The 6,394-nt window shown below is 50.4% G+C and overlaps 1 long non-coding RNA gene across 1 annotated transcript; it reads right to left on the reverse strand.

The window, feature by feature from the left end:
* Positions 1-2,027: 2,027 nt before the first annotated feature.
* LOC142046757 (uncharacterized) lies at positions 2,028-3,457 on the reverse strand. Its single transcript, XR_012655760.1, has 2 exons — positions 3,312-3,457; positions 2,028-2,658 (listed from the first exon to the last, which is right to left on the reverse strand). It is a non-coding gene; the product is annotated as an uncharacterized LOC142046757 (long non-coding RNA).
* Between the last annotated feature and the right edge of the window lie 2,937 nt (positions 3,458-6,394).

A 6,394-nucleotide genomic window follows, 5' to 3' on the forward strand; every position in this document is an offset into this window, starting at 1 on the left:
GTACGTAAGTACCGGCATTAAAGTCAAAGAAAGCAAAGCAAGTGCTTAAGTGCACTTGTGAATCAGGTACTTTTTCCTTAAAGATAAGATATCCAAACTGAGTCTTCAAAAGCTAACTGTCTGAAAATGTGGATGATTTTTTGCATTATATCTGATGGTACATTGGCAGTGGCCACTGTAGGAATTCTTATGTCTCAGGCAAACCTCCAGATGCCTGACCCTTTCCATCTCACAGTGATCCACAAACACTGACAATGCTGCATTTGGCTGCCGACAATCCCTCAGGCCATGGGTACACTTAGAGCTGTACAGCGCTGGGAGTTACAGCTGTCTTCGTACAGTTGTGCAGGGAAAGCGCTGCAGTGTGGCCACACTGACAGCTACCAGCACTGCAGTGTGGCCACATTTGCAGCATTTGCAGCGCTGTTGGGAGTGGTGCATTGTGGGCAGCTATCCTACAGAGCACCTTGTCCCATTTTGGCACCGTGGGCCGTGGGAAAGGGACGGAAGGGTGCGGGTCATTCCGCTTCCTGTCCCAATGCCCTGTGGTGCATCGCTTCACATCCCAGCAGTCATTGTTTTTCCTTCCATGTTTGGCGCCATTGTGACTCTCTCAAAGGTTTCTGTGTAGCACAATTTCTGTGGGAAATGGAGCCCGAGCTGCTGAGGACTTTGCTGATGAGTGTCGCCAGCACATCACGTTTGGCAGTTGAGCTATTCCTTCAGCTCCAAAGTGACAGTGAGGAGTCCGACAATGATATCGAGTCGCCTGACGCGTATGACACTAAATTGCTTGTGGCATTCACGGAAATGCTCAGCACCGTGGAACGCTGCTTTTGGGCTCGGGGAAACAAGCACTGAGTGGTGGGATCACATCGTCATGGAAGTCTGGGATGACAAGCAGTGGCTGCAGAACTTTCGGATGAGAAAAGCCACTTTCATGGGACTGTGTGCTGAGCTCGCCCCCACCCTGCGGCGCAAGGACACGAGATTGAGAGCTGCCCTGCCGGTGGAGAAGCGGGTGGCTATTGCAATCTGGAAGCTGGCAACTCCAGACAGCTACCGATCGGTCGTGAACCAGTTTGGAGTGGGAAAGTCGACCGTTGGAATCGTGTTGATGCAAGTTTGCAGGGCCATTAATCGCATCCTGCTAAGAAGAACCGTGACTCTGGGGAACGTGCAGGACATTCTGGATGGCTTTGCACAAATGGGTTTCCCTAACTGTGGAGGGGCGATAGATGGGACGCATATTCCTATTCTGGCACCACCCCACCTAGCATCCGAGTACATTAATCGGAAGGGGTATTTCTCTATGGTTCTCCAGGCTTGTGGATCACCGTGGGCGTTTCATTGACATTAACACAGGCTGGCCTGGAAAGGTGCATGATGCACGCATCTTTCGGAACAGTGGCCTGTTCAGGAAGCTGCAGGCCGGGACTTTTTTCCCAGACCTGGAAGATCACAGTAGGGGACGTCGAAATGCCCATTGTGATCCTTGGAGACCCCGCTTACCCCGTTAATGCCTTGGCTCATGAAACCGTATACAGGGAAGCTTGACAGGAGCAAGGACCGGTTCAACTACAGGCTGAGCCGGTGCCGAATGACTGTGGAGTGTGCTTTTGGCCGTTAAAAAGGGCGCTGGAGATCTCTGTATGGGAAGCTAGACTTGGGGGAAAGCAGCATCCCTGCGGTTATATCCGCACGTGCTGTACCCTCCATAATATTTGTGAAGGAAGGGTGAAACATTCAGTCAGGAATGGACCTCTGAGGTTCAACGCCTGGAGGCTGAATTTGCACAGCCAGAGAGCAGGGCTACTAGAGAGGCCCAGCACAGGGCTACAAGGATTAGGGATGCCTTGAGGGAGGAATTTGAGGCTGAAAACCAACAGTAATGTTTGGTGCCTTGCACAGGGAGTGAAGTGCAGTGGTTACAATGTTAGTAGGAATCTGTTTTTCCTAAATGATTTGCAGTGCCTGTTTCTTTCCTGGGCTACGGTATCTTTCACTTTCTGCAATAATAAAGACTGTTTTCAAAGCCAAGAATTCATTTATTGAAAAGAAAATAACTTTCTTGACAGACACACAACATTTTGGGAACCTAAAAGGGCAGGGGGGTGGGGTGGTGAACTGTACAGTCACAGGTTTGAATATGTCCTGTCTGGAGTGCTGTGCAATGACTGCTGCACTTCAGGATGAAATACTGCATGGTGATGGGGGTTGAGTGCAGAGGGTAAGGTCGTAGTTCTCAGGGCTGGTTGGTGAACGTACAGGTGTTGGGGGCAGCTGGTGGTGGTAAGAACCTGGATGCTGGGGAAGGGGGTTTGGAGCTGACATTGGGGCACAAGGGAAAGAGCTTTGGGATGGGGGGGGGGGGCGGCAGTAGTGCTCTGCCTGCATGGCTACGAGTGACTGGATAGAGTCCGCTTGGGTGCCAGGATGCTTATCAGCTGCTTTGTGCTTTTCTTCTTAGCCGCTGCGTTTCTCTGGCGGAGCCTGCTTTCCCTTTTCCTCCAGTCCAGTCCTGCAGTTTTTTACTCTCTCTGGCAGAGTGATCCATAACTGCTTTCAGCATGTCTTCTTTGCTTTTTCGCGGCTTCTTCCTGAGGTTTTGTAGCCTCTGAGCAGTGGATGATACGGGCAGTCGAGTAGTCAAGGACACTTTTCGAAAGGCAAAAATGGCAACAGTTAACAGAGGCAGCATTGTTTTATAATCTCACCCAGACAGTTATTCCCACACAGTGAAGGAGTTTACAGTCTTCACTTTAGCATACTTTTCCCATACCAAACAGAGCGCACATAAACCCACAGGAGCCAGCGAAATGGTGAGTAAGGGGGACTGATTGCTTCAGGGATGTGCAGGGGTTTCTGTGCGTTGGGGAAAGCAAACTGCTGCAGGGGGCACCTACACTGAACAGTCTCCCAACATTTTCCACAGGAGTTAATCCTGGAAGATATCTCGCTGCTGCGGGTCACCTGGGAAGAGCGGGAGGGTCTTCTACAGCAATGCGGATTCCGCCCTGGCCCCTATGCAGCTTGCCTGTGTGCAGCAATGGTCCCCCCACCCCTCGCGGCACAGTGGCGCGGACGCGTTAGCCTGACTGGGACAAGGACCACAGTGGCTCTCCCTATAAACTTGCGCAAGCGCATTGCCCACGCTCTGGCTGAAACTTTTGAAGAGATTACCGAGGCCGATTACCGCGACGTGATAGACCACATCAATGGGCTATTCCACATCTAGGCATGCATGCATGCAGCCCTAACCCCCCCTCCTCTCCCGAAACATTTCCATCCTGAAAATAAAAGCCGCTTACCGGGAACCCGCTCCTCTGCTTGTCCTTCACCAAGTACCGGCTGCTGCGACTGGCTACCTTCCTCCTGGCTTGAGAAGAGCTCCTGGCTGCATGCCTCCTGGGACTCCGGGGTGTCTCCCCCACCCCAGTACCCTCACTCTCGGTTTCCCTCCCCCTCCTCCTTCTCTCCTCTTCCCCTCCTCCTCCCCCTCCCCCGCTCTGAAGTGTCCATCGTGGTCGTCGGATTGGCAGTGGGGTCACCCCCAAGTATCGCGTCCAGCTCCTTGTAAAAACGGCAGGTCGTGGGGGGCAGCACCGGAGCGGCGGTTTCCCTCGCGGGCTTTGCAATAGGCACTCCGCAGCTCCTTCACTTTAACCCTGCACTGCACCACGTCCGGTCATGGCCCCTTTCCAGCATGGCCCTTGAGATCTGCCCATAGGTATCGTAATTCCTACGGCTGGAGCGCAGCTGTGACTGCACAGCTTCCTCCCCCCAAACACTGATGAGGTCCAGCAACTCGCCATTGCTCCATGCTGGGGCTCGTTTGGCGCGTGGAGGCATGGTCACCTGGAAAGATTCACTGATTGCACTCCACACCTGGCTGAGCAAACAGGAAGGGGATTTTTAAAATTCCCGGGGCATTTAAAGGGCGGGTCACCTGAGGCCAAGGCAGTAGAGTGCGAACTGATGAGCAGAGTGGCTGAACAGGCATTCTGGGATACCTCCGAATACCTCAGAGGCCATTTACAGTGCTTTTGGTGGCCACACTTGCAGAGCAGCGCTGCATCACCAGCGCTGCAATCCTTATACCCCAGGCAGAGCAGGAGTATATGCAGCGCTGTAGCCAGGGAGATGCAGCGCTGTATGTGCCTTGCAAGTGTGGACGGTGAGTAAGTTGCAGCGCTGTAAACCCACCACCAGCACTGCAACTCTCCAGTGTAGTCAAGGCCTCAGTGTTAAGCTGCAGTATTCTCAGGGCTAGTTCAATGGCTGCAATTCTGGGGGGTGGAACTGCATGAGGAACGTCGGCTAGCAAGTGACTGAGATTCAGCCGTAGAACGGACTTTGAATGCAGTCCATTAGTTGGATCATCAGTATGAAACCGATACTTCACGGAACGTACTATGGATCTGCAGCTGATGTCCAAAACAAGTCTCTTATAACTGACCTGACCTGGCTTTGATTTGCTACACCCCACTCATGGGCCATTCTGAACAAGCCAGGGTCAATGTGCAGCTTTCACATCCAGGGCCAACGAGAGGATCTCACATGCGGCTGTGGCCAAAGACAATGTCTCACATCACTGTCAACTGCCCTCTGATCAGATCTGATGGTGGTCTGAGGGCTCTGCACTTAGCCGATGAGGCTGCCACAAAGTGGCTTGTCAAGCTCTGCATCTGATAAGATGACAACCCATAAGCACTTACTGAACAGTCTGCTAACCCTAATACCATCTTTATTACACTAATTAACCACCTGTTTTACCAGGATGCATGAGCTGACTCTGCCTCTCCAACAGCCCTTGTCAGTAGAACCTCTAATCCAGGTCTTGTGTGTCCATCAAGCCACAAGAGTAGAGCACGGATTTCAACCTCACTGCAAACATAAGGCCTCCCTTGAGTTATAAGGCCCTGCTTTCTCTGTGAGAGGACCTAGTGCCTCCAGTTTGATTTACCATGGTATGCATCATGTACTCTAGACTGGGATGCACCAAACAATGAATTCACACTACTATGGCTCTTTTGGGTAATGCTGATCGTGAATTCGGCTCCCGAACCATTGAGGTCTGAGTAACACTGCTATAGGCTACTTGAGAATGTTAAAATTCATACTGTACTTGTTAAGATCTAACAAAGGTACAGAGGGTGTAGAGAAGAGATGGATTTTCACAGCAAGTCACAGATACCTTAGAGAGAAATCAGAGACCAGAAAACTGGCAGAGGGAGCCAATTAATTTGAATTCCTTGTGGCAGGGCAGGGGTGAACCCCCTTGAATGCCCTGCTAAAATGCTGGCTAACCCCTGCTTTCGGGCAGAGAGGCTAGGGGCAGAGGTGCAAAGCAGCCAGCAGGGAGCCCAGCTGCGGGCCGTAATGAGGGCTGGCTCACTGCAATAGACTGAGCTAAGCACCCAACAGCTGGGCTGAAGGCTGGGAGGGCTATAAAAGCCCTGAGCAAAATTCGCTTAGGATGCTACAGCTTTGCCTCCTCACCAAGGGAAGGGAGCCTCAAGGGTCAAGAGAGCCTGGAACGGGTTGGAAAGGGCATAACTGTTGGGGGATAAAGGGGACTGCAAGCTGGCACTGTAAAATAAAGCACAAGGGTGAAACACCAGAAGAAGGCGTGAGAACTCTTTATTTTACCAGCTTCAGCACAGGGCGAGAAGGTGGAAACCTGTGCGGACCCTGTGACAGGCCTATATTGATCTAAAACGTATGCATTCAAAAACAAGGATTAGGTTCAAAACAGTTTGTTCATTTTATAAAACATGATTCTCACCATTTGACAAAGATATTTGCACAGCTCTGAAAATTATGCACAAAATAACGGCACTGCTTATTCACTTTCTTTCAAAATAACTGTTTAGATGCAGAAGATCTTCCCTACCAAATTATAACAATGTTAAGGAAAGATAAATGTTGGAATTCAAATTCTTGAGAATGTCCCTAATTGCTTTTAAAAAATGCTCCTTTGGGTCATGGAAACGTTTCTACCCATTCAAGGTGTACTTCAGAGCTCATTTTTACCACTAATTGTGGAATGTGAAGCCTCAACACTTATTCGAGTTGCTATATTAAGGTCCAGGAAATCTGCATTACTCCAAAACAAAAAAAATGCATCTCACTTTGTTACTATTTCCCAATTTTATTTGACAGTGGATCTTTTAACATCATGACAACACCAATGAACCATTTGAAGTAACGTTTTTTTTCTCAGTACAATGACAGTGGTGTCACGGAGATAGCTGGGAGTGCTGGTGGCATAGGGTCTGAGTAGAGAGTCCACATATCCAGACAGTCCTTCAGTGAGAGTGCCAATGCCCGAGATGATGGGGCGTCCAGGATTTCCGGGTTTGTGGATCTTGGGTAGTAGATAGAATAACCC

This window comes from Chelonoidis abingdonii, chromosome 4 (genome assembly GCF_003597395.2).
Source record: "Chelonoidis abingdonii isolate Lonesome George chromosome 4, CheloAbing_2.0, whole genome shotgun sequence".
NCBI lineage: Eukaryota > Metazoa > Chordata > Testudines > Testudinidae > Chelonoidis > Chelonoidis abingdonii.